Source organism: Bos grunniens, chromosome 11 (assembly GCF_055505025.1).
Source record: "Bos grunniens cultivar Pamir isolate PY7600 chromosome 11, Bosgru_T2T1.0, whole genome shotgun sequence".
In the NCBI taxonomy this organism is placed as follows: domain Eukaryota; kingdom Metazoa; phylum Chordata; class Mammalia; order Artiodactyla; family Bovidae; genus Bos; species Bos grunniens.
Window position 1 is genome coordinate 33,216,741 of NC_141175.1, and position 26,291 is coordinate 33,243,031.

At 35.9% G+C, this 26,291-nt stretch overlaps 1 protein-coding gene across 21 annotated transcripts in view; it reads left to right on the plus strand.

Annotated features, from left to right (window-relative positions):
• NCOA1 (nuclear receptor coactivator 1) overlaps positions 1-26,291 on the plus strand; it is a 219,228-nt gene that overhangs the window by 95,252 nt on the left and 97,685 nt on the right. For 17 of the 21 annotated variants that reach the window (XM_086325836.1, XM_086325842.1, XM_086325823.1 and 14 more), the window contains one exon: positions 18,020-18,180. The gene's annotated coding sequence lies outside the window, so the exon portion shown is untranslated. Of the gene's footprint in view, positions 1-18,019; positions 18,190-26,291 lie in introns of all 21 variants that reach the window. The other 4 variants (XM_086325831.1, XM_086325833.1, XM_086325832.1 and 1 more) reach the window with 1 other exon arrangement.

Consider the following 26,291-nt stretch of genomic DNA (forward strand, 5'->3'; position numbering starts at 1 on the left):
GTGACAATATACAGCCTTGACGTACTCCTTTTCCTATTTGGAGCCTGTCTGTTGTTCCATGTCCAGTTCTAACAGTTGCTTCCTGACCTGCATATAGGTTTCTCAAGAGGCAGGTCAGGTGGTCTAGTATTCCTATCTCTTTCAGAATTTTCCACAGTTTATTGTGATCCACACAGTCAAAGGCTTTGGCATAGTCAATAAAGCAGAAATAGATCTTTTTCTGGAACTCTCGTGCTTTTTCCATGATCCAGCAGATGTTGGCAATTTGATCTCTGGTTCCTCTGCCTTTACTGAAACCAGCTTGAACATCTGGAAGTTCACAGTTCACATACTCCTGAAGCCTGGCTTGGAGAATTTTGAGCATTACTTTACTAGCGTGTGAGATGAGTGCAATTCTGTGGTAGTTTGAGCATTCTTTGGCATTGCCTTTCTTTGGGATTGGAATGAAAACTGACCTTTTCCAGTCCTGTGGCTACTGCTGAGTTTTCCAAATTTGCTGGCATATTGAGTGCAGCACTTTCACGGCATCATCTTTCAGGATTTGAAATAGCTCCACTGGAATTCCATCACCTCCACTAGCTTTATTCATAGTGATGCTTCCTAAGGCCCACTTGACTTCACATTCCAGGATGTCTGGCTCTAGGTGAGTGATCACACCATTGTGATTATCTTGGTTGTGAAGATCTTTTTTGTATTGTTCTTCTGTGTATTCTTGCCACCTCTTTTTAATATCTTCTGCTTCTGTTAGGTCCATACCATTTCTGTCCTTTATTGAGCCCATCTTTGCATGAAATGTTCCCTTGGTATCTCTAATTTTCTTGAAGAGCTCTCTCATCTTTCCCATTCTGTTGTTTTCCTCTATTTCTTTGCATTGATCGCTGAGGAAGGCTTTCTTATCTCTCCTTGCTATTCTTTGGAACTCTGCATTCGAATGCTTATATCTTTCCTTTTCTCCTTTGCTTTTCGCTTCTCTTCTTTTCACAGCTATTTGTAAGGCCTCCCCAGAAAGTATATGGCTATGCATATATGTGGAATTGGGGGATAATCCCAGTAATTAGAATATTAAAGCCTTGTGAGTAACTGAGAGAAGAAAAGACAGGAGAAACTAAAGGGGGGCCTTGAATATACATTTTATAGTTTTTAGCTGGGAATTACAAAAAACTTGTGAGGAATAATTAGGAGGAAAGTAAGTAAATAAAAAACATTTCTTAAGGTACTGTTCTGTGTGTATAATGCACTAAAGTGGTTTATAAGCCCATGTACATTATTTGAGAACCTTGGCAAAGATTTGTAAATAGAGAATCCCCAGATCTCTTAGCGACTGATGAGAGAATTGACAGAACTTTGTGATTTAATGTTGGAGACACATTTAAGAGAGATACACTAATTTTGTCTAAATTGGCAGTCTGGTACCATGAGAATAATGTTGTTAATTTTGACAGTGATATGAAAATATAGAAAGTGGACAGGTAGACTATGATGAATGATATATAGATAAGTCTCAAGGGGTATTCGGTAGGATAAAAGTTACTATATATTGTACTATAATATTCTAATATTTTTCTCTGAGGCATAAAATATAGTACTTTCTTATTAAGGAATTTTATTCTACTTGGTGAAACCAGCATACTTTTATTATAAACTTTATAGTGTGAAGTTTAATATTTGAAGATAGCAGACATGAAATTACTGGTTAATCATCTCTAACCATCACATGTATAGTTAGTGTGTACTGTAACAAAGACCATTAAAACTGTAGAAGTTCAAAGTGAGAGGGTAGTTAAGACTATTGTCTGGGAAGAATTTATGACAGGTATCAGATTTAAGCTCTTATATATAGGATTTGAAATATTTTACAAAATGGGGATAATAGAGCAAATGGAAAGCCCCACAAGTTGAAGGTTTAGTGATGACTAAAAGGTACTACATATTTTAAATAAGACTTTGTTAATTTGGATATCTTGTAACTTACACACAGCTTTTATCTGCTTATTATAAATGATTAATCATTTTTATATGACCTGCAACTGTAGCATCATCAGTTGTATAATTTACCTTTCTTTCCCTCTCAGTTCCCGTTCTCTACTTTAATCTGTCAGTGTCAAAAATTCCTTAAAAATCTAGTCACTTCTTGAGGTAGCATTGAGATTATATGTTATTTCCTTTTGGTCAATCTTTATTTTGTCATTACACTGTACATTCCTTTGTTTTCATTAGTTTGATTTGCCCCTAGTCCCAAGTGGCATTAATCGAGATATTTCTTGGTTCAGAGCCAAATATTCCTACTGTTGTCATTGTGCTTGAGCCTGTCTTCTCTTGCTTTCTTTCCAGATAGGAGCTTCTTTAAATGATGGTATTTCTTCTTGTGCCTGCTTCTCAAGCCCCATCTAATTTCTCTTCTCCAAACCTCATTGCCTCTTACTGTTATTACTCCCATGGTAAATCTCTTTGGATTGCATTTATAGCAGTTTTTATGATATGCATAGAATTTGAATTACTGAAATAAAACTGTTTTCCATTACCTCAGTTAATATTGGGTATCTCAGTTTTCATCCAGTCAGATGATTTTTCATTATAATTAGTCAGTGTTTTCAAGGTTTCAGTATAAGTTATCATCTTGCAGTACAAAAATGATATCTGATATTAAGGTTTGTCACAAAGTTAGTCAGAGATAGAATATTTAAAATGTGTAGTATACATGGAAAAATTTCCATAATTCTGTAGCATCAGTATTTTAAAAAATAATACTGTTGATTTATAATCAAACAATGAAGCTACACTTTAAATAATGCTGGGAGAAAAGGATTTAATAGCTCCTTAACATCCTAATGCTACTTCTTGCCCTGACAGTTTTATTCATTGGAATTCCTCTGGAGATCATTCTGTGGAAAACAACTCCTCCTTTTTCCCACCTTTACTCAGGAGGGCAGAATACAAGTATTTCTTCCTTTGCTTGTACTTTAATCTTGCTTAGAGCTATTTCGTCTTCATCACTTAATTGTTCATTGTTAATACTTCTGTAGTTTCAAAAAATAACCACTGTGGTCACAATTCAGGAAGAGCATTGAGACTTCCACGTGGCTGTCAGTTAGAATTTACTGAATGGTCATATGATTGGGGAAGTAATTGGATGGTTAACTGCTAAAAGTTTTTAAATAAACTCTAAATTCTTCACTACATTTATGTGATAACCAGTAGTTTCTTGAATAGTTATCTAGGTAATCAAGACAATGTATTTTGATTAATAAATAAGAAAAGAAATAGGGTTAGCTGAATATTTGAAAACATTGAAGTTATTCTCCATAAAATACTGTTCTGTAATCTCCTTAATCCATTTAATAAAAATTTATTGCCTTCCATTAGAAAGTAGACATAAAATATTGTTTAGTATGTTAATACGGACCAAGCAGTAGTATAAATACCAGCCTAAGAAATAGAATTTTACCAATACAGTGGAAACTCCCAGTGTTAATAAACCTTTCTCAGCACATCCTCATTTTGTTACCTTCTAAATGTAAACACTATACTGAATTTTGTGACTGTTATTTTTTAATTTAAAATACATTTTACATATATATCTATACTTAAGTAATATATTCTTCTGGGGCTTCCCAGGTGGCACTAGTGGTAAAGAAGCCATCTGGCAATGCAGGAGACATAAGAGAGGCAGGTTTGATCCTTGGGTTGGGAAGATACTCTGAAGGAGGGCATAGTAATCCACTCCAGTATTCTTGCCTGGAGAATCCTATGGACAGAGGAACCTGGTGGGCTATAGTCCATAGGGTCGCAAAATGTTGGACATGACTGAAGCGACTTAACACACACACACATACTCTATTGATTCATTCATTTTTGAACAGTATAAAAGCAGTATATTGTATGTGTTCTTCTTAAGATCTACTTTTAAGATTCATTTGCATTGCTCTGTAGCACATTTATTTTCATAACTAGTTATGAATATGTGATGAATTATTTTATCCTGTTTTTGTTTTTGCTATTATGAACAATACTTCAGTGAGTTTCTTACAGTATCTAGTGGTATATACATGTACAGGCATTTCCACCTAGGAATAGAATTGCTAGGTCATAGAGTATATATATATATATATTTGCACGTTCAGTTTTAGCGCTAAATTGTTTTCCAGCTTGGTTTGTTGCACAGGGTGGCTAGATATACACTAAAAATTTCCTCTTCTTCTTGGGCACAGAGTTAGGTTGTATTTTCCACCTCCCTTGCATTAGGAATGTCTATTTAAATGACTTCTAGTCTCTAGAACGGAGAAGGCAATGGCACCCCACTCCAGTACTCTTGCCTGGAAAATCCCATGGACGGAGGAGCCTGGTAGGCTGCAGTCCATGGGGTCGCTAGGAGTCAGACATGACTGAGCGACTTCACTTTCACTTTTCACTTTAATGCATTGGAGAAGGAAATGGCAACCCACTCCAGTGTTCTTGCCTGGAGAATCCCAGGGACGGGGGAGCCTGGTGGGCTGCCGTCTACGGGGTCGCACAGAGTCGGACACGACTGAAGCGACTTAGCAGCAGCAGCAGCAGCAGCAGTCTCTAGAATGTGAGTAAAAGTAATGTATGCCACCTTTAGACTTAGTCCTCAAAATTATGCTATGTGTGATAAGCCAGTTTCTTGTTTCCCATTTTCTGGCCAAGTTTTCTTTCATACTAATTCTTTCACCTCCTGTTATATATACTATGCTAGAAAGACTAAGTATTCCCTGTACAAGTGGAATGCAGGTTGTGATTAGTGAATGTCCTTGACTTGTTTCTGTTTTTAAAGTGTATGCTTCATATATTTCACAGTTATCTACAGTATTTTCTGTGTTCTCTAGATATCCTTTATAAACTAAAGTGTTTCTTAAAAATCTTAATGATTTTTCTAAAAATTTTATCAGAAGTGTTGAAGTTAATCAGGTGTTTTACCAGTAACTTTTGGAGTCATCACTTGGCTCTTCTCCTTTGATCTGTTAATTTTGTGAATAATATTTATGAATTATTTGTGAATAATATTTATAATAATATTTATTATGTCTTTGGAATATTCCTATTCCATACTTCTATTCCTAAACTCAGATTGATAAATCTTCCATTCATTTGTTAATAAAAGTTTGCTTTCACTATCTACATTTTTTTGGGATTCTTAGTTTGAATATATTCATAGTAAGGGTATAATGGATGTAACTAAGGGTCTGGTAAAGATGTAACGACTATTTCTGAGTTCAAAGTATCCTTTGATCCAAGGAATACCTAATAGATACATTTATTAAGTAATTAGGTCAAAAAAGTTAATAAGTATGTATGTGCTAGCAACTTAGCAGCTGTTTGAAAAAATAATACACATGAATTCAAAGAAGTAATATTTTAATTTTATTCTTAAATGACCGCAGTTGCTTACTAATAGGATGTGTGCATCTGAGAGTACTGCATAACTTCTCACATCTTGGGCTTAGCTTGGGCACTGCGACCCTCATTTCCTGTTTCATGTTGATTTCCACATGGTGCTTGCTTTTTATCACAGCACCTACCATAAACTCAGATTCACAACAAAAAGAGGTCATCAGAAGGAATGCAGTGTGATTTACTGTTGCAATTGTGAAACAATATGTGATAGCTGATAGATGTGTAGATATGTGTTGCTGTTATCCTCAAAGGGATTGAGATTGTTTTGTCAGGTTCAAAATAATTCTTGAAACTGGACATTATGGTCTCTCTGCTCTCAACTTCTGGTTTTCCTCTTATCTTTATTCATTTTCTTTCTTTCTTTCTTTTTGTTACTTGATCTTCTGGCTATAACTGCCCCCTTCTTTAAATATGGGAATGTTTCCAGAGTAATCCATTCTCCTCTCGACATACTTTTTCTTGGTCCTCTCATCTATTCCATTATTATCAATATGTCATTGATTCTGAAGACCTTTATATCCCTCTACTTTGGAAGTCAGCTAGACAGATCTACTTGGATGTCATATTCATAATTAATGTGTACATAACTGAAAATTCATTAGCTTCTCTCTCAGACATCTGTTATCTCCTGTAAACTCAGTCTTGGCTAAATGTCTTTAATATACACCTAGACTCCTATTACAGGACACTTGGTGTTTGTAGGACTTATTTAGAGAATATAATCCTGAATGAAAGTAAAGTTTTAGCCAGAAAGATGCCTCATCATAGCATTGTTTTTAATAGCAAAAAATTGGAACTAAAGTCCCACACTCTGCTTAAAAACTCTCTCACACACACACAAGAATATTTTACAGACAATGTAAAAGAATATTTTAATAACACGAGAAGTTGTGTGTATAAAAATTTAGTGGACTTCCCTGTTGGTCCTGTGGTTAAGAATCTGCCTGCCCACACAGGGTGCATGGGCTCGATTCCTGCTCAGGGAAGATTCCACATGCCATGGGGCAACTAAGCCTATGTGCCTCAACTGCTGGAGTCTGTAAGTCCTTGCTATGCAGCAAGAGATGCCATCACAATGTGAAATCTGAGCACCACAACTGGAGAGTAGCCCCGGCTGCTGCAACTAGAGAAAGCCTGCATGCAGCAAGCAAGATCGAGCACAGCTGAAAAGAAATAAAATTAATAATAAAATTATGTTAAAAATTTAATGAATAGAGATGCTCTTAATATGTGCACTGATCATTAAAACTGTAAAGAATTATATGTGTATTCTATATTTGTAGAATAGATATATAAATGTTTGCATTAATTCTAGAAAAACATGAATTATTTTCATAATTCATACATGCTGACAATTGGGGCTCTCTTTTTCACCTCTTCCTCTTGTTGGTTTAGTCCAATGTCTCATTCAACCCCACTGTTGCTGCACTGGTTCAGCTGCTCAATGTATCAGAACTAGTCTATTAAAACAGCCCCCTTCACTCTGTTGCTCAGCTGCCAGAACTGTCTTCCTGAACATCTTGATTGGTTGGGTTCTTCCTTTGCTTAATCTTTCCAGTTTAGGTAACTAAATGTTACATCTCCAAATCCATCAGGAGTAGAGTGAGTTTTGAATCTTTTCCCATGTTATTGTCTGAAGGCTTTCAGCCTACTGGAATTTGACCAACTCCAAGATGGCATATAAGATTTTCTTTTAACCCTAACCAAGTCACTTCTGACCAGAGAGCAGATAGTCATGCCAGATTGGGGTTAGAGGAGGGAAGAAAGAAAGGGAAACAGTGGGAGGGAAAATAAAAATTGAACTCAGGTGTTTGCAAATCTTTGCTCTCTGCTCATCCCTTACGTTCTGCCTCTGCAACCTGTCACACATTGTCCTTGCTTGGTGGACTTTTGTTTGTTTGTTTGTTTTCTATTGGAGGGACAATTTATTGGTTTTCTTGAGTATTTAGTCAGTAAGAACAAATAGCCAAATAAAGAAAATCCATCCATTTTAGTGCCAATTATTATATCAGCAAATCCTATTAGGAGTATTTATTGAAGCATGTCATGCTAATAGTCCCAGAGTGTAATTATACTTGCAGATTTTTCTTGCTTTCAGGGAGTCTCTAACATGTTCCAGATGGTTAAATAGGAAAGAGTAGACATTTTGTACTGTCTTTTTAATTATGATTAGGAATTTGATGTTACTTACTACTTGCATTACATTATTGCTTTTGTTAGATCTAAACATGAGAGGAATTTAAACAAAATGTGTTTTTTTTTAAAACTCTTCTACTATGGTCAACAGTTAACAGGACCTTTCATAGATTCTTTTCCCTCTGTTAAATTGTTTAATTACTTTAAGCATCATTAAAGTGAGATAATTACATTATAATGTAATCCTTAATTTATTCTTGGAAAGCATTCACTTGGGTTTGTTTTAGACTTAAAATTACATGGCATGGTGAACTTTCTTGAAAGAATTTACATGAGACCGAAATAGTTATTTTCCAAACTTTCAAAGGTTCTTTGACCCTTTTCATAAACTAATATGACCCTGGATTCGGAATTCGTGTGATGTATACTTTAAATTTTGCCAATAATGATAGTGATGACTTTCATTCGTCTATTCATACTCTCTTGTCTGCCTTTAATGGACTATCCAGCTTCTCCCATTTGAAAGGCAGTTTACCAAAGATTAGGCATATAGCCTTTCATTTTGGAATAGAAATATTAATGAATCATAGGGATCCAGACTCAAAATCCTTGACTTCATTATGGCCTTACATTAACCAGTTTGCTAATTGGTTAGTTGACCTGAAGAAATATGTTGTTTTTCAATAAGAAATAGAATACTCTATCATTCAGTTTAACTGCCTATGTGTTTTCATAATATAATTGTTGTGTGGTGGGGGGACAAATTGTTCTTCCTTAGACTACCATTCTCTGTCCTTGGAGCTCTTTTCAAGAGTTCTTGCAAAGTAGAAAACAAGTAAGAAACATAAAAAATGTAATACCAACATTATTTTTTGGTGATGAATAAAACCAAGCCATTCCTAAAGATTTTATTGGAGTGAAAGGGGTAGTTTACACTGCGTCATCCAGCAAGACTTCCCCTCTGCTACTGCTGCTGCTAAGTCGCTTCAGTCGTGTCCGACTCTGTGCGACCCCATAGACGGCAGCCCACCAGGGTCCCCCGTCCCTGGATTCTCCAGGCAAGAACACTGGAGTGGGTTGCCATTTCCTTCTCCAATGCATGAAAGTGAAAAGTGAAAGTGAAGTCGCTCAGTCGTGTCCGACTCTTAGTGACCCCATGGACTGCAGCCCACCAGGCTCCTCCATCCATGGGATTTTCCAGGCAAGAGTACTGGAGTGGGGTGCCGTTGCCTTCTCCGAACTTCCCCTCAGTTGCTTTTAAATATCTTTGTTCCTTCTCAGACTTTCTTGTTTCTTATTAAGCTACTACATCTTCATCTCTTCTTGATCTTCTCTCCCCCAAACTCTTCCATTTTAGTAGAGTTGCTCTTTAGGAAAGAACTAAACTGTTGTAGTCTAGGTGTTACATTTCATCTTTAGCTCTTTGAATATGGATTCTTTCCAAAACCTGGTGTTTTCTCTTGCAGTATGACAAAAGCAGAGAGGTAAATTATGTTGCAGAATGATGCCACAGAAATAGGCATTCTCCAATTAGTAGAGACTAATCTAACAGTTTTACTACTTTCATCTTTCTTTCCTCCCTGTGTTCTCAACACCAAACCTTTGCCTAATCCCTTATGTTAATAATCTAGTTTGTCCCCCTCATGCCATTCATACTCCTCTTGAATTTGTTTAGGAAGATTTGTAATGTCCTTTGAGCACTTTAATGATCCTCATTCTCTTTGAGCTTTCAACTTCACTGCCATTCTTGAATTAGAACAGATTCATTAATTCCACAAATTAAACTTCTTAAATGTTGTATACCTACTCTGTGCTGGTTTAAAAATGTGCACCTGGTGTTTTACAGTGTAGTGAGGAAGGTAAGTGGTATACATAATCACACAAACAAATATGTAAGAAATATATTTTTTTAATTCTATGAAGAAAAAGTTGCAACTGTCATGGAGGGCTGATTTTGATTACTGGGGTAAGAGAAATTGAATTGGAGTTAAAGCTTGAACAATGAATAAGGAATTGAGCAGGTGAAGAAAACAGGAGGGATTATTCACAGCAGAGATTGTATTGTAGTGAAGGCCATGGAATGGGGAAAAAAGACTGGGGAATGGAGAGGAATTGAAGGACAGATTAGTGTGGCTCTAGTGTAGTGTGCTGTGTGTTGTGAGTTTTGGGTTTTGTCATATGTGAGATAAAACTTCATGGAAAGAGTCTAAGCAGGAATAGGGTGTTGGATTTGTATCTCTGTTGATTGATGATTTATTTTTGAAATAGACCAGATGGGGCTTGGTGAGTAACATACACAGGGTATGAGAGTGAAAAAGATTTCAGGGGTGATAACTGAGATTCTGGTAGCAATTGCTTTGAAAATAACTTATCTCCAAAACAGATGTATTTATAAGAATTATTAGTATTAAAATCCATTGTTTTAGGCTTTTCAGTATTTATCTCTTTAATGTGAGTATAAAAGTAGATGTAAGAGTCATTAATATTTTAGATTTAGTAGTTGATATGCAGAGTGTTTAAACACACAATTTTGGTTTTAAGGTGTTTTTGCCCTTTTTTAAGGGGAGCAAGTAATCAAAATTAACATACATTAAGGTATGATCCCTGGGGAAAAGGAAATGGCAAGCCACTCCAGTATTATTGCCTAGAGAATCTCATGGACAGAAGAGCCTGGTTGGCCACAGTCCATGGGATCACAAAAAGAGTTGGACACAACTTAATGACTAAACAACAGCAACATTAAATGTTTAGTCTCCAAACAACTGTTGAGTAGGTACAAATATTATCCTTGTTTTTGTAGTTGAGGAAACTGATGCATGGAGAGGTTAAGGTCAGAAAGTTGGTAATGGTGGAGTTGGGCTCCAGAGCCCATACTTGATAATACTTTATTACTACTGTTTGTTTCTAAGGCAAACCATTCAATATCACAGTAATTCAAGTCTGTGCCCCAACCAGTAATGCTGAAGAAGCTGAAGTTGAACGGTTCTATGAAGACCTACAAGACCTTCTGGAACTAACACCCCCAAAAGATGTCCTTTTCATTATAGGGGACTGAGATGCAAAAGTAGGAAGACAAGAAATACCTGGAGTAACAGGCAAATTTGGCCTTGGAGTACAGAATGAAGCAGGGCAAAGGCTAATAGACTTTTGCCAAGAGAACGCACTGGTCATAGCAAACACCCTTTTCCAACAACACAAGAGAAGACTCTACACATGGACATCACCAGATGATCAACACCAAAATCAGATTGATTATATTCTTTGCAGCCAAAAATGGAGAAGCTCTATACAGTCAGCAAAAACAAGAGCTGACTGTGGTTCAGATCATGAACTCCTTATTGCCAAATTCAGACTTAAATTGACGAAAGTAGGGAAAACCACTAGACCATCCAGGTATGACCTAAATCAAATCTATTACAATTATACAGTGGAAGTGAGCAATAGATTTAAGGGACTAGTTCTGATAGAGTGCCTGGTGAACTATGGATGGAGGTTCGTGACATTGTACAGGAGACGGATCAAGACCATCCCCAATTAAAAGAAATGCAAAAAAGCAAAATGGCTGTCTGAGGAGGCCTTACAAATAGCTGTGAAAAGAAGAGAAGCAAAAAGGAAAGATATACCCATTTGAGTGCAGAGTTCCAAAGAATAGAAAGGAGAGATAAGAGCGTTCCTCAGTGATCAATGCAAAGGAATAGAGGAAAACAATTGAATGGAAAAGAATAGAGATCTCTTCCAGAAAATTAGAGATACCAAGGGAACATTTCATGCAAAGATGGGCTCAATAAAGGACAGAAGTAGTATGGACCTAACAGAAGCAGAAGATATTAAGAAGAGGTGGCAGGAATACACAGAAGAACTGTACAAAAAAGATCTTCATGGCCCAGATAATCACAGTAGTGTGATCACGCACCTAGAGCCAGACATCCTGGAATGTGAAGTCAAGTGGGCCTTAGGAAGCATCACTACAAACAAAGCTAGTGGAGATGATGGAATTCCAGTTGAGCTATTTCAAATCCTGAAAGATGATGCTGTGAAAGTGCTGCACTCAATATGCCAGCAAATTTGGAAAACTCAGCAGTGGCCACAGGACTGGAAAAGTCAGTTTTCATTCCAGTCCCTAAGAAAAGCAATGCCAAAGAATGCTCAAACTACCACACAATTGCACTCATCTCACACGCTAGTAAAGTAATGCTCAAAATTCTCCAAGCCAGGCTTCAGCAGTACATGAACCGAGAACTTCCAGATGTTCAAGCTGGTTTCAGTAAAGGCAGAGGAACCAGAGATCAAATTGCCAACATCCGCTGGATCATGGAAAAAGCACGAGAGTTCCAGAAAAAGATCTATTTCTGCTTTATTGACTATGCCAAAGCCTTTGACTGTGTGGATCACAATAAACTGTGGAAGATTCTGGAAAAGATGGGAATACCAGACCACCTGACCTGCCTCTTGAGAAACCTGTATGCAGGTCAGGAAGGTGTGGTTAGGAATGGACATGGAACAACAGACTGGCTCCAAATAGGAAAAGGAGTACGTCAAGGCTGTATATTGTCACCCTGCTTATTTAACTTCTATGCAGAGTACATCATTAGAAACTCTGGTCTGGAAGAAGCACAAGCTGGAATCAAGATTGCCGGGAGAAATATCAATAACTCAGATATGCAGATGACACCACCCTTTTGGCAGAAAGTGAAGAACTAAAGAGCCTCTTCATGAATGTGAAAGAGGAGCATGAAAAGGTTGGCTTAAAGCTCAACATTCAGAAAACTAAGATCATGGCATCTGTTCCCATCACTTCATGGCAAATCGATGGGGGAACAGTGGAAACAGTGTCAGACTTTATATTTTTGGGCTCCAAAATCACTGCAGATGGTAACTGCAGCCATGAAATTAAAAGACGCTTACTCCTTGGAAGGAAAGTTATGACTCACCTAGACAGCATATTAAAAAGCAGAGACATTACTTTGCCAACAAAGGTCCATCTAGTCAAAGCTTTAGTGTTTCTAGTAGTCATGTATGGATTGTGAGAGTTGTACTATAAAGAAAGCTGAGTGCCGAAGAATTGATGCTTTTGAACTGTGGTGTTGGAGAAGACTCTTGAGAGTCCCTTGGACTGCAAGAGATCCAACCAGTCCATCCTCTAGGAAATCAGTCCTGAGTGTTCATTGGAAGGACTGATGTTGAAGCTGAAACTCCAATACTTTGGCCACCTGATGCAAAGAACTGCTCATTGGAAGAGACCCTGATGCTAGGAAAGATTGAAGGCGGAAGGAGAAGGGGACGACAAAGGATGAGATGTTTAGATGGCATCACTGACTCAGTGGACATGAGTTCGGGTAAAGTCCAAGAGTTAGTGATGGACAGGGAGGCCTGGCGTGCTGCAGTCCATGGGGTTGCAAAGAGTCAGACAGACTGAGCGACTGAACTGAACTGAACCACCTGGATTTTCAGAAGGGACTGTGGTTGCCTGTAGGCAGATGTGAATAGCTGGATCTGGTCAGTTTATTTAACTAATGTGAGGTTTCAGTGTATCAATATACTAGGCTTTGCTAATCCATGCTGTTATTGATGTGCACCTGGATTGTTCCTATTTTTTGCTCTCATAAACATTGCTAACATGAATATTTTTCTTCACGTCTCTTGTTGCACATGGTTATGAAAAATTTCCCTACAGTCATTGTCTGTAGTGCTGATTCACTGTAGAATACTTGCCATTTACCAAGATTTGTTTCCCAGCTCCGTCCCTTTGGAACTCTTGTTCTTATCAAAAAACGACATTTTACCTATCTTTCCAACGTAATGCAATTTTATCTTCTAACAATACCTATGCATTTACCCAGATTTTTAAGACACCCCAAAAATTGTGTGAAGAAATAAGTACTTTTCTGGAGAGAAATGGCAAGATTTTCATAAACACATTTTGTAATCATAAGAACAATGAAGTCAGTCTTCTAAAAATTGAAGATTAACAAGAAAAAATAAGCAAATATTGTCATTTTATTAAGAAGAACAGTTCTGTTTTTAAAGTCTTGATTTTCTTTTAGGCCTTCTCTTAACAGTGTTAATAAGAAAAGACAACTATATACTGTAGAGAAGTCAAATAAGTAAACTTTATAGATATTCAAAAACTGTTATGGATGGCTTGATTTCAAATTTCATTTAGATCGTTTTTGTCTTTGGTTTGGATAGTATGACTTTTGTGTCATCACTAATAGAAAAGTTGGTGGCATCATTTTTTTCTTCATTCTTTCATAAAAATCTTTCGATCCATCCCAAGGAAAAAAACTTATTTTTTCCACAGTTTTTTAGGTGCCCTTTTACTTCTTAAAGTTTATTTTAGGTAGAATTAATAAGAACACAGATGTAACTTTGGAATCTTAACTTCATGTAACCAAAATAATTTATAATTGCCACTAATGTTAATGGTTTATTTATAACAACCTATTATTGGATGACAGCATAGCTGAACTAAGCTATTAATCCCAGCACACTGGGAGTTTTGGCTAACGTTATCCCTTTCTCTCCTCATCAAAAAGTATATCATAAAGAAGAAAAATTAAATAACTTTATGATAAAGACAACCTTCAATCTGCACTAATTTTATTAAAGTACCTTATATACATTGTAATTTTAATATATATAGTATACAGTTTAAGCATGTGTATTTTAAAGTATAAAACATCAGTGTATATTGTTTATGGATGGATAGAAAAAATTTGACCAGAAGATATATATATTAAATTTATGCCAGTGGTTATCTCTATCAAAAGGAAGGGGAGTAGGCTTTGTATGAGTGTGGGGACTTCTGATTTATTGATAATACTTCATTAAAATGCATCAAAAATATTTACTGTCATTACTTCTGGGTGGTAGATCCATAGATATTCCTTTGTTCTATTTCTCTCTATATTTAAAAATTCTGGCCCTGTACCTCTGCCTGACTCCAGAGTAACAAAGGAAGAAGAGTGTTTTATAGATTTCCTTTTTTACTCTTTCTATATATTAAGTGCATTATAGGTATTTTTCTATCACCTTGTTTCCTCATGTGATTCTTAAATCAGATTGAATTTAACAGATTAAACTGAATAATTTATTAAACGAAATTAAAGAAATTGAGGTGCTGCACTAGCCAGCACTTGGGGCAGAATTGGAAGCAGATAATGAAGACAGAAAGGCCTTACCCGTAAGGAGAGAATTGGAACAAGTAATGGGAAGCCTCCAGGCACGAGGGTCTATAAGGAGTTTGTACCGTCCATATCAGATCTCCTGCTTTGGGCTCCTGGGGGTGAGAGAAGACTTAAAATACTGAACTCTGGATAGCACAGATAATACATAATAAATACTAGAGAGAGATGTTTTAAAAACAGTAAGCTTATTAATTTCATAATAACAAACATCAGATCATCAGCAGTACTCTTTTTCTCCCTATTTATTCATATGCCTCCTGTCTTTTTTGGTTCTCAGTGTATTAGCTTTCTCTTGGTTTTCATATTTTTTGCTTCTCATTGTCTACATATCTTTTTGGAGTATAGATTTATCTTGTGCTTTTCTGTCTTCATGCAGTCTCTGAGTGAGTATGCTCAGCCTCCCTTCTCAGCACTGTTTCTGTATTCCCTCACATGTTTGGCCATGAGTCATCAGGACCCTCAGTCATTAGCAGGATCCATCTGGCTTCAGTTACTGCCTGGTTTTAAAAAAGTACCTGTAAAAACTCGCAGGTTTTATGGAAGACAGTGGCATTATTTCACAAAGATTTTATCTGCAGTGTTAACTACACAAATGATTTTTGAGGAGTGCTCTTCCTTGAAAGGCAGAAAACGACAGAACCTGGGTTTGTGGTTGACTAGATGAAAAAATGCCGTCTTTGCTGTATTCAATTACTACTTTCCATTTCTTACGCAGATTTACCTAGGGAAATTCAAAGATGAAAGAACACAAAGTAGTAATTGTGAGGAATCTCATCATCTAAGAAATATTTTAATAGCACTGTTGATTATAGATGCAAATAAGCTAGATATATACAGTGAGAAAAACCCAACTAAGTACAATATAAATTGGACTAACCTAACTATAAATTCCTGTCTTTAATAGTTTAAATAAACTATGTCAATGTGAAGAGCCAGTCCAAGTTTCTTTGCATTTTCAAATTGTGTGTTTAAATCAAGGAAAGAAGAAAAAAAATCTTGAAAATATGAAAAACACTTAGTTTAATTTAGAGGGACTATAAGAGATAAGCACTTTTGGATCCAGTCATAGAATCATCCAATTTTCTAACATTAGATAGACATTCCACTTTAATCTGGAATTCATCATTGGGGAAATCATGATTAAGAGAAAATATAGTCTTTATTTAAAGAGCAAAAGCCTCAAGCATTTAAAACCTCCATTATAAATATATAATAAAACAAAAACAGATTTATATTCTTTGATCATAAAATGCACTAGATATGCAAAAAGTAAACAACTAATTTTATTTTTGAGTATATGAATTAATTTGGAGGAGAATTTACATCTTAATGCTATTGAGTCTTAGTGAACCCCTGAAAAAAGATTTTCTTAGTCTTACCTCAAGTATTAATAATTTTTTTTTATCTTTTCAAAACGTCAGCTTTTGGTTTTAAATTTTTTCAGTTGTCCAGTCTTCATATTTGGTATTGTTTTGACTTTAAGTTCACCAACTTATTTTTGTGCCATCACAAATCTGTTAAGCTTGTCCAGTGAATTGAAAAATTTCAATGTTGAACTAGTTCTTCAATTTCCATTTACTTCTGTTTTATAGTTTCCATTTGCTCCCAGTATTTCCCATCTGTTAACTTATTATAACATCTTGAACATATTCATAATAACTGCTTTAACATCCTTATCAGCTAATTTCAACTGATTATCTTATGATAGATTTCTATAGACCCCCACTTTTGTTACCCTGATTTTGAATTGCAATTTCTAGCTTCTTTGCATGTTTAGTAATTTTTTTATTCTATACTGGATGTTGTGGATACTATTGTGGATTGTTATTTTTTCCTGAAGAGTATTGATTTTTGTTCTAGTAGACAACTAAATTACTGGCTAGTAAATACACACTTACTGAACAATCCAGTTGTATTTAAAATTCTGGATGTTTATCCCAGAAGAATGAAAACCTATATTCACACAGAAACCTGTACACAAATATTTATAGCAGCTTTATTCATAATTGCCCCAATTTGAAAACAACCCAAATGTACCTCAACAGTGAATGGTGGAAAAGAAACTGGTACCTTCAAACCATGGAGCAATAAAAAGCAACAAACAATTTTTATATGCAACAAGTTGGATGGATATCAAAGGCATTATACTGAGTGAAAAAGGCATTACAAAATATTTCGATACTTGATTCAAGTATGGAATTGATTTAATTTCTATAATATTCTCAAAGTGACAAAATTATAGAAATGGGGGCAGATAAGTGGTTACTAAGGAGCTAAGAAAAAGGGAGTGAGGAGTGTGTGATTATAAACAGCAAAAGGGAATCTCAGTTGTGGTATGGTTGTATGGAGCTACTTGGAATCTCCCTGTGCATGAGCAATTCGGAGGATCAACCAAGGATTTAAGGAACATTTGTATACAGATTTAAGGTACCCCACCCCTTGCTCTGCTGCCCTTCTTACCATGATTTTCTCCTCTTGTTGTCTAGCATTCTGTCAGCTCTGAACTACATTCTCCAATGCTTCAAGCCAAAGAGACAGTGGTTTTCTCCCTTAGGCCTAGCCTCCCTGTAGTACTTAGGGGTATACTGGTAAGAGTTCTCTGTGAGTATAGATCTTATTCAGTACGATTCCTTTCTTTCAGTTATCAAATTCCCCACATTTCTGCCTTCTTTTGGTCACTTTTCCATGTCTTTGAGTAAATTTTATTTTGTCCAGATTTTTTTGTCCATTGTTATCTGTGGGCAAGTTAGTCCAATACAAGATCATTCATCCTTACTAGAAACAGAAGTCAATGAAATTTATTTTTAGGTATTATGAATCTAAAAAGTTTGTACACTTTTTCAATAAAAGATTTGAAAGTAAAATACCATAGTATCTTTAATATATAATGGGAAGTGTTACAGAAATGAAAGAATTAAATGCAAACTGAAAACATTAAAAATCAGAATTTATAGGTAGAAAGAAAGATAAACATACAAATGCAGCCAGAAACCTTTTTTTAAAAGACATATAAATGGGTGTCTCAGACCATTAAGGGCAGAATGCAAGTATGTATTACTTAAGCAGCAGTCTTAAATAGAAATATATATATAGTTACCAGAAGGACTTTAGTTGTGAAATCAGATATTCATCCATTGTCTTTTGGAAGTATTTTTCCATTTGGCCTGAAAAGTTGTGTCTTTTTTTTTTAACTTAACATTTCTGACCTTTATTATTTCTTAGAAAATAAAATAATAATCTAACCTCCCTTCTGCTTTTATTTTTTTGCCTCTCCTTTGTTGTAGTTGTTTGCATAACTGGCCTTAAATGAGGTAAGAGTGAAGAGACTTACTAGAGCCATCTCTGGAAAAGAGTGTTCCCCCATTCCACTGGAAACTACCCTACGGAGCACCATATTTGACCATATCTGTTTTGAGGACTCATTATGAACAAAGAAGTCTCCCAGGTAGGAACTGTAAGTCTGTTTTTAAAGAACTTTGTGGAAAGAGACAGACATTGCCATTTTTGTCACTTAATTTTTGTCTATATGACCATAACTTAATTTTTTAAAAGCTATTGCCTTTTTGCTAGTTTACTATAAACTGTTCTACTGTGCACATGCAAGTAAATATCAAATACCTATTTTGTTGTTTAAAGATAGCTGTAGTCAGGAGACTGATTTTAATCTTTATTTTTTTTAATGCCAGTGTATTTTTCACAAGTTAGAACAATGTGAAACTGATTTTTGGAAGACATGTATAGTGTATCTACAGTTACCCCATGTCCTTTTAAGATAACTGGAATCATCTAGTTTTACAGATCTACAAGGAAACGTTGAGGATATTTGAGGGTATTTTTGCCAAATTGTTTTAATAAGATAGCTACTATAAAACGTGTTTCATGTGCTGACTGTTTTTCCTAAATGGAGTATTTTCACAAGGCAAATGCATTTGTATTTATTTCTTATGTTAAAAAATTAAATTTTAAATTAAGTATGAGGAATTTAAAATACTGGGTTTAAAACTTATTTTGTTTTCTTCTTCTTATCTACTTGCTAATAGAAAACCAAAAAATACTTTTTTACCCTTTCCCCAAACTTATTCTTTTCCATCTAGGAAAAAAATGCAAAGGTTGGAAACATTGTTTCTTGATCTGTGGAATAAACTTTTAGTGGTAAACATAATTTTGTTAAATACATTGTTTCAAACTTTATATATTTTTGGAAGTTAAGTTGCCAAGTCCTTGATAATGTCTTTATTATTAGTGTAATAAATTTAAAGAATGTGCACAGTATTTTCTTTTATAAAAAGCAATTTTAAAAGTCTGATAGTTAATAGAATAAATGGAACAAGATAAAATGAGTCTGATTCAAAGACTCTGTTTCTTTGAATCTGTTTCTTTGCTTTTGCTGTTTATTCCTGGCCATAAAGATTAAGATATGGGCACGTTGTTTATGGCAGAGGCTTAAGAAGCCAGGACTCTTTTCTGGGCCAGGGATAACCACCATCTGAGTTTTGGTTCCTGCTTTGTGGGTTCAGAGAGAATTTTTGTTTCCAGATGTTTAAGGACATCCCTGTTCAGTCATTACCTTTAAAATATCTTTTTTTTTTTTTAACAAAAAACTAAACATACAAGGAAATAAAAAAGTATGACCCATACACAGGAAAAAATAGCCATTAGTAAAGGAAGCCCAGACATTGTATTTATTAAACAAAGAAGTAAAAGTAGATAAGTCGGATTTCATCAAAACTGAAAACTTTAGGTCATTGAAAGTTAACCATAGTTTGGCAGAAACCAATGCAATATTGTAAAGCAGTTATCCTTCAGTTAAGAATAAATTTAATTTTTTAAAAAGTTACTATAAAGAAAGTGAAAAGATAATTCACGGAATGGAAGAAAATATTTGCAAATCATATATCAGATTAGGATCTAGACATGAATATAAAGAACTCTTATGACTTTAAAAAAACACAACCAAATTTAAAAATAGGCAAAGGACTTGAATAAAAATTTCCTCAAAGATATGCAGATGGCCAGTAAGCATATGAGAAGATGGTTAGCCATTAACAGTTGTTGTTTGGTTGCTAAGTCACGTCTGACTCTTTTTAACCCCGTGGACTGTAACCCACCAGGCTCCTCTATTAATGGAGTTTTCCAGGCAAGAATATTGGAGTGGGTTGCTATTTCCTTCTCCAGGGGATCTTCCTGATCGAGAGATCAAACCCATGTCTCTTAAATTGGCAGGTAGATTTCTTTGCCACTTAGCCACCAGGGAAGCCCCCACTAGTAATTAGGGAAATATAAAACAAAACTATATTGAAATACCATTTCACACACACTAGGTTGGCTACAATTAAAATAAACAGAAAATAACAATTTTTGGTGAGGATGTGGAAAAATTGGACACGTGGGCATTGCTGGCGAGAATTTCATGTGGTATAGCCACTGTGGAAGACAGTTTGACAGTTCCTCAAAAAGTTAGAGAGTTATCAATAAAATATGACCTAGTAGTTTCATATCCGAGAGAACTGAAACCATGTTCACACAAAAATTTGCACATAAATGTTCATAGTAGCATTGTTGTTTAATAGCCCCAATAATGGAAAACCTAAGAGGCCATCATTTGATGAGTAGGTACACAAAATGTGCTATATCCAAACATGTGAAATTACTCAGCTATTAAAAGGGCAATAGAAATCCTGAAATCCCCATCTGTTTTTTATCACATGAGAAAGAATTTAATTGTTATTGAAATGAAAAGACAAAAGTGAAAACTTTTTTAAAGAGAATCTTAGGTATTTGAGGACTCCAGTTTGAGAAACATTCTTTATGGCAGTTACCCAATGCAGGAACTCTCTATTTATCATGATTTTTCCTGTGTGATATTATCAGCTGAAGGAAAGTGAAAGCGTTAGTTGCTCAGTCATGTAGCTCAGTCATGTCTGACTTTTCAACCCCATGAACTGTAGCCCACCAGACTCCTCTGTCCATGGAATTCTCCAGGCAAGAATACTGGAGGGGGCAGCCATTCCTTTCTCCATAGGGGATCTTCCCAACCCCAAAATCCAACCCTGCATTGAAGGTGTCCTGCATTGCAGGCAGATTCTTTACCATCTGGGAGAAGTTTAACTCCGTGTCCCTTCATGTCTGTGCTCTGTGGTAATTGCTTGCTAGCATTTTAAAGTACATTGTTAGCGTTGCTTATTAATTGTTATTTTTCAGATTATGCAATCCTCAGCTTCATCTGGGAGATGAGTGACAAATTTCATATGTAGAAATCTATAATTCAACTGAAATATGAAGCACTGACCTATTTCTTCAGCCTCACCTATTTGGTTTAGTCTGGTCCGTTTGAACAGAGGTAGATGTGGTTTCTGGTTTCTAAAACTACTCTCTAGAGAGTGCCTGAGATTGTGTATAACTTAGCAACTCTTTTTAAATCAACAGGGTACTTTTAGTTAGAAACCATACCTCTTTTTAAAAGGTGATATGTAAATTGGCTTCCTGAAACCAGCATTTCTTTTCTTAATGAACCTTGTTTAAGTTCCCTTTTGCCAGATATAAAGCCATTCCACAAATAGAACAGCTATAAAAGTTTTCACTCATCAGAGGTTTTGCATTCCACTATCTGTTTATTGTGTTTTGTAAATAGAAAGTAGTTAATACCAGAATCATATCATCAGCAAATTGTTGGTGACTTTCTCATAGCTTCTTACTATTGGCTCTTATTTTGGTAGGCCAGATATTGAATTGCTGTTGAATTGTTGTCTGATGTTTCCTCAGCCCCAGAATTTCAGATAAATTTAGCAGATGTCAATCTGCAGCCAGTAGTAGCATGGTATGGGGAATCTGTTTTAAATCTAGATTTATTTGTTGCTCAGAATTGTCCAAACTATGAGATTGTATTGCTTATATTTACAGTTGTGTAAATACCTGTCTTTGTGTCTCTATTGTACTGTGAAATATTGTAGAAGGTTTCTTCAAAATAGATCTTATTAACCATTTCAGAATTAGAAAAGATGTTCTCAAATTTCTAGACCAAAAAGACAGTTTCTTTTTTTTCCCCACTGAAAACAGGGGAAAGAAGATTTCAAGAAAGCTCTATTTCTCAATTATAGAAAAGAATTCCAAAGCATTAGGAAAGATTTCAGAAAATATTAATTGTAAAAAAATCTTAAACATTCTTTAAAAAATTTAAATATCATATTAGTAAAATAACTCACTTTTAATTTATCACCTGTTTTGGCTTCTGTAACTTTTAGACATTATGTTACATATTAGATATACAATAAAAAGATCTAGTAATTTTTTTTTTGAGTTCGCAGTCTAGAAGAGGTAACAAGCAAGAGAATTATAATTTTACAGCATATAAGTGTAAGAAATACATGCCCAGGAGTATTTTGAGAGCCTGTAGAATTCAGATAGGTTGATTCTTAGATAGGGTAGAACCTAATGTCTTAATTAAGTAACAGAGAAGATGAGCAGCTAAGTAAAACTGAGCTTTAAGTAAGAGTTAGCAAACTCTTGGATTTTAGCAGACTCTAAATTCTTTCATTTTTCTTTCTTGTTCATCATTGTCTTCTCTCTTGTATTTCTACTTTTGTTGAAAAGTTTAAGTTGATAATTCTTCATTATTATTAATTATCACGATTTCTTTTTTTGTTGTTTTAATTTTGAAATATACTTTATTTCTATGTAAAAATAAGATTCAGTGACTTCTTTACTTCTGTGATATCTGGTTAACCTCATTTATGTTTCTGTGACTTTTCACAGGAAAAGATGTTAGCCATCTTATTCATTAAAATAATATGTCACATAACTGATTATTCTTGTTTTGTGTTTGAGAATGGTCTTTCAACATCTTTTTTTGTTGTGGTTGTGGTTTCAAGTCTGGTATATTTATCTTTGCATTGAGGTTGTCTATCTTCAATTGTAATTATTTTCCTTGTCCTATAGATCCTTCCTCTCCCCCACCACGGGAGGTTTAATAAATGTTTTCCTCTGATGACATTAATCCATAATGCAGCTTATCTCATTTATTTAACGTTAATAGAAACCCGGAACTTAAAAGTCCATTATGTTTATACATGTTGAATTTGAGGTGACAGTGGAATATCCAAATGGAAATGTCCATTTAGCAGCTAGAAACTTATTTAGATAGCAAATCCCTGAGATCAGGAAGATTATGCTTGCCCTTTGTGCAGGAAGTCTTAGAATGAAAATCAGACCTTGTTACTCCTCTGTTCTTAACCCTCCAGTGATTGGCTAATTCACTCAGAGTAAAGCTAAAGTCTTTAAAATGGTTTCAGCCAAGACTTTACATGATGCAGCCTTGTCTCCTGCTTCTCACTTCCCAGTTTTACCCATACCCATCTCTTTCATATTTTTCAAAAAGTGTAGTTACATTCCATCCGTCAGGCTGTACAGCCCTTCCCCTGCCCGGAGCACTCTTCCTCCAGATGTCATTCTCTCTTCCTCACCTCCTTGAAGTCTTTGCTCACATCTCACCTTCTTAGGGCTTCTCTGGTGGCTCAGACAGTAAAAAATCTGCAGTGCAGGAGACCCAGGTTTCATCCCTGGTTTGGGAAGATCCTCTGGAGAAGAAAATTGAAACTTAACTCCAGTATTCTTGCCTGGAGAATTCCAGGGACAAAGGAGCCTGGTGGACTGCAGTCCATGGGGTTGCAGAGTTGTACACAACTGAGCACACACACTTCAATAGTTTCTCAGTAAGGCGCTTCCTAACTACTATACTTTAAATTGCTGCCCTTCTCCTTCCATAAACCTAAGCCTCTATTTTTACCTTATTTTCCTCCATTTTACCACCTTTTCATATACTCTGTAATTAACTTTTTTACTTTCTCTCTCTCCTTCACAATAGAATGAAACTTTATGAAGACAGTGAATTTTTATAGGTTTCATGCACAATTGTATTCCTACCACCTAGAACAGAAGCTGGCAAATAGTAGGAGTTCAGTGGGTCTTCCCAGGTCGCGCTAATGTTAAAGAACCCTCCTGTCAATGCAGGAGACTCAGGTTCAATCCCTGGGTCAGGAAGATTCCCTGAAGGAGGGCATGGCAACCCACTACAGTATTCTTGCCTGGAGAATCCCATGGACAGAGGAGCCTGGCAGGCTATAGTCCATAGGGTTGCAAAGAGTTAAACATGACTGAAACGACTTACTACACAGCATAGGAGTTCAATAAATACTTGTTGCTGGGTTAAGTTAGGCTCTCCACACTGACGTCAGTGTAGAGTTTCTGACTAATGTTTACCTTTGCAGGGAGGATAGGATATTACCAAGGTTTTTAAAGTCTGTCCTTAGTATTGAAACTAAAATTAGCATATATAATCTATATGTGTCTATATGGACTCTATGTAGTATATTTTATATATATGTATAATCTGTTTATACATAGGTTATATTGGTTGGGCTAATGTTGATTGGGCAAACATTTAATCACTCATTCACCAAATTCTATAATGGACACAAAATAGATGGGAACTGGTGCAATCTTTGTGTATTATGTTGGGGGCTTTACAGTTATCCTGTGGACAGTGAAGATTAAGGGAAGAGTTTTAAGCAAGAGATTGACCTGACTTATGTTTTTGATAGCCTACTTTGGTGGCTCAGGAAGACCACCTGGGAAGCTATTTTGATAGCTCCACAAGAGGTGAGAGGAGACTGTAAGTATAGGATGGAAATAAAAATTGACACATCTTAATGTTTGATTGCATGTCGGGTGTGAGAGAAGAGGCTGGAATGACTCCAGTGTACCAACTATGAGAAAAAGAAATACATGAGGAGGAGATGTTAAGTTCATTTTGGAAAGTTGAACTTGAAGTGTCTGTGTGACATCTGAATAGAGTTATCCAGCAACGAGTAGATTGTGAGTCTGAGACCCAGGAGATCTGCTCGGTAGATAGAGATTTGGGAGTAATTGGTTTAGAAATGTTTTTTGAAACCATTATTCAGTGAATGATATCCCCCCAAAATAATGTATAATATGAGGGGAAAAGAGGACTAGGACATTAGAGCCTCGAAGAAATCTAGCACAATCCAATCCAATTGGGCAAAAAGCACTGAGGATAAGGTAAGTAGAAAACTGCACTACTTCTGCTGATCTCTCAGGTCATGGCTTAAACATAAGTTTGTCAGAGAAGCCTCAGTTGATTACCCAGTTAAAAATAGGTCTCCTCTATTGTTTTTCTCTATGAATCCTATTCTTTTTCTTTATGACTTTTATCATTGTAGAAAATTACATATTATTTTGTGTTTTCCTTGTTTGTGTTTCCCACTTCATGAGGGCAGAAACCTTTATTTTCCTATCTACAGTTTACTCAACTCCTAGCACAGTGCCTGAGATATGATAGATGCTTGATTTATTTATTAAGTAAGTGATGAAAGTGTGGATCACAGAAATCAATGGGTGACAGACAATATTTCCAGAAGGAAGCAGTTTCAGATGCTGCTCTGAGCAGCCCAGTAAAGTAATAATGATAATAGTTAGTGTCAGTAAATGAAGAAATGAAAAATGTCCATTGTATTTTTCAATGAGAAAGTATGGGATGAGTTATCCACTAATGAACACTACCCCTCATGGAGCTCTTGGTCTAAAGGGGAGATAATTACAATAACCAACAGTTACTTAGTGCACCCTTTCCATGCACTTTTCATTCAGTCCTCACTACAGATCTAAAGACACTTGTTCCTTGGAAGAAAAGCTAGGAGAAATCTCGACAGCCTATTAAAAAGCAGAGACGTTACTTTGCTGACAAAAGTCCGTATAGCCCAAGCTATGGTTTTTCCCGTAGTCATGTATGGATGTAGAGTTGGACCATAAGAAGGCTGAATGCTGATGCTTTTGAGCTGTGGTGTTGGAGAACACTCTTGAGAGTCCCTTGGACTGCAAGGAAATCAGACGAGTCAGTCCTAAAGTAAATCAACTGTGAATATTCATTAGAAGGTCTGATGCTGAAGCTTCAGTACTTTGGCCAGTTGATACGAAAAGCCAAGTCTTTAGAAAAGACCCTGATGCTGGGAAAGATTGAAGGCAGGAGGAGAAGGGGATGACAGAGGACAGGATGGTTGGATGGCATCACTGACTCAATGGACATGAGCTTGAGCAATGACTGGCATGCTGCAGTCCATGGGGTCTCAAAGAATCAACATGACTGAGCGACTGAATAACAGCTTAACAAAGTATACTTATTATTTGTAAGTTACCGATGAGGAAATAGGTTTAAGGAGATAAAGCGTTTTGCCCAAGAAAAGGCAGGAAGTGATTAAACAGGGCCTTTCTGATCCTAATGCCCATGCTTTTACCATGCTCCAGTAGGAGAATCAGGCTGATTCTTCATCACCGAAGTGATACCTTGAAAGTGCCATTTGAGTAGGAATGGTTTTGCTGCTGTTCATAGGACACACTAGAAGTGAGAATGACTGGAATTGAGAAATAAGATAGAAGGATCTTGCATGAATCTAGAATGAGGTATTAGCTTCTAAGCAAGAATCAAAACTGTATTTGAGAATGAAGAAAGAGGGGACGTTATAGGATCTTTGTTAATAAAGACTT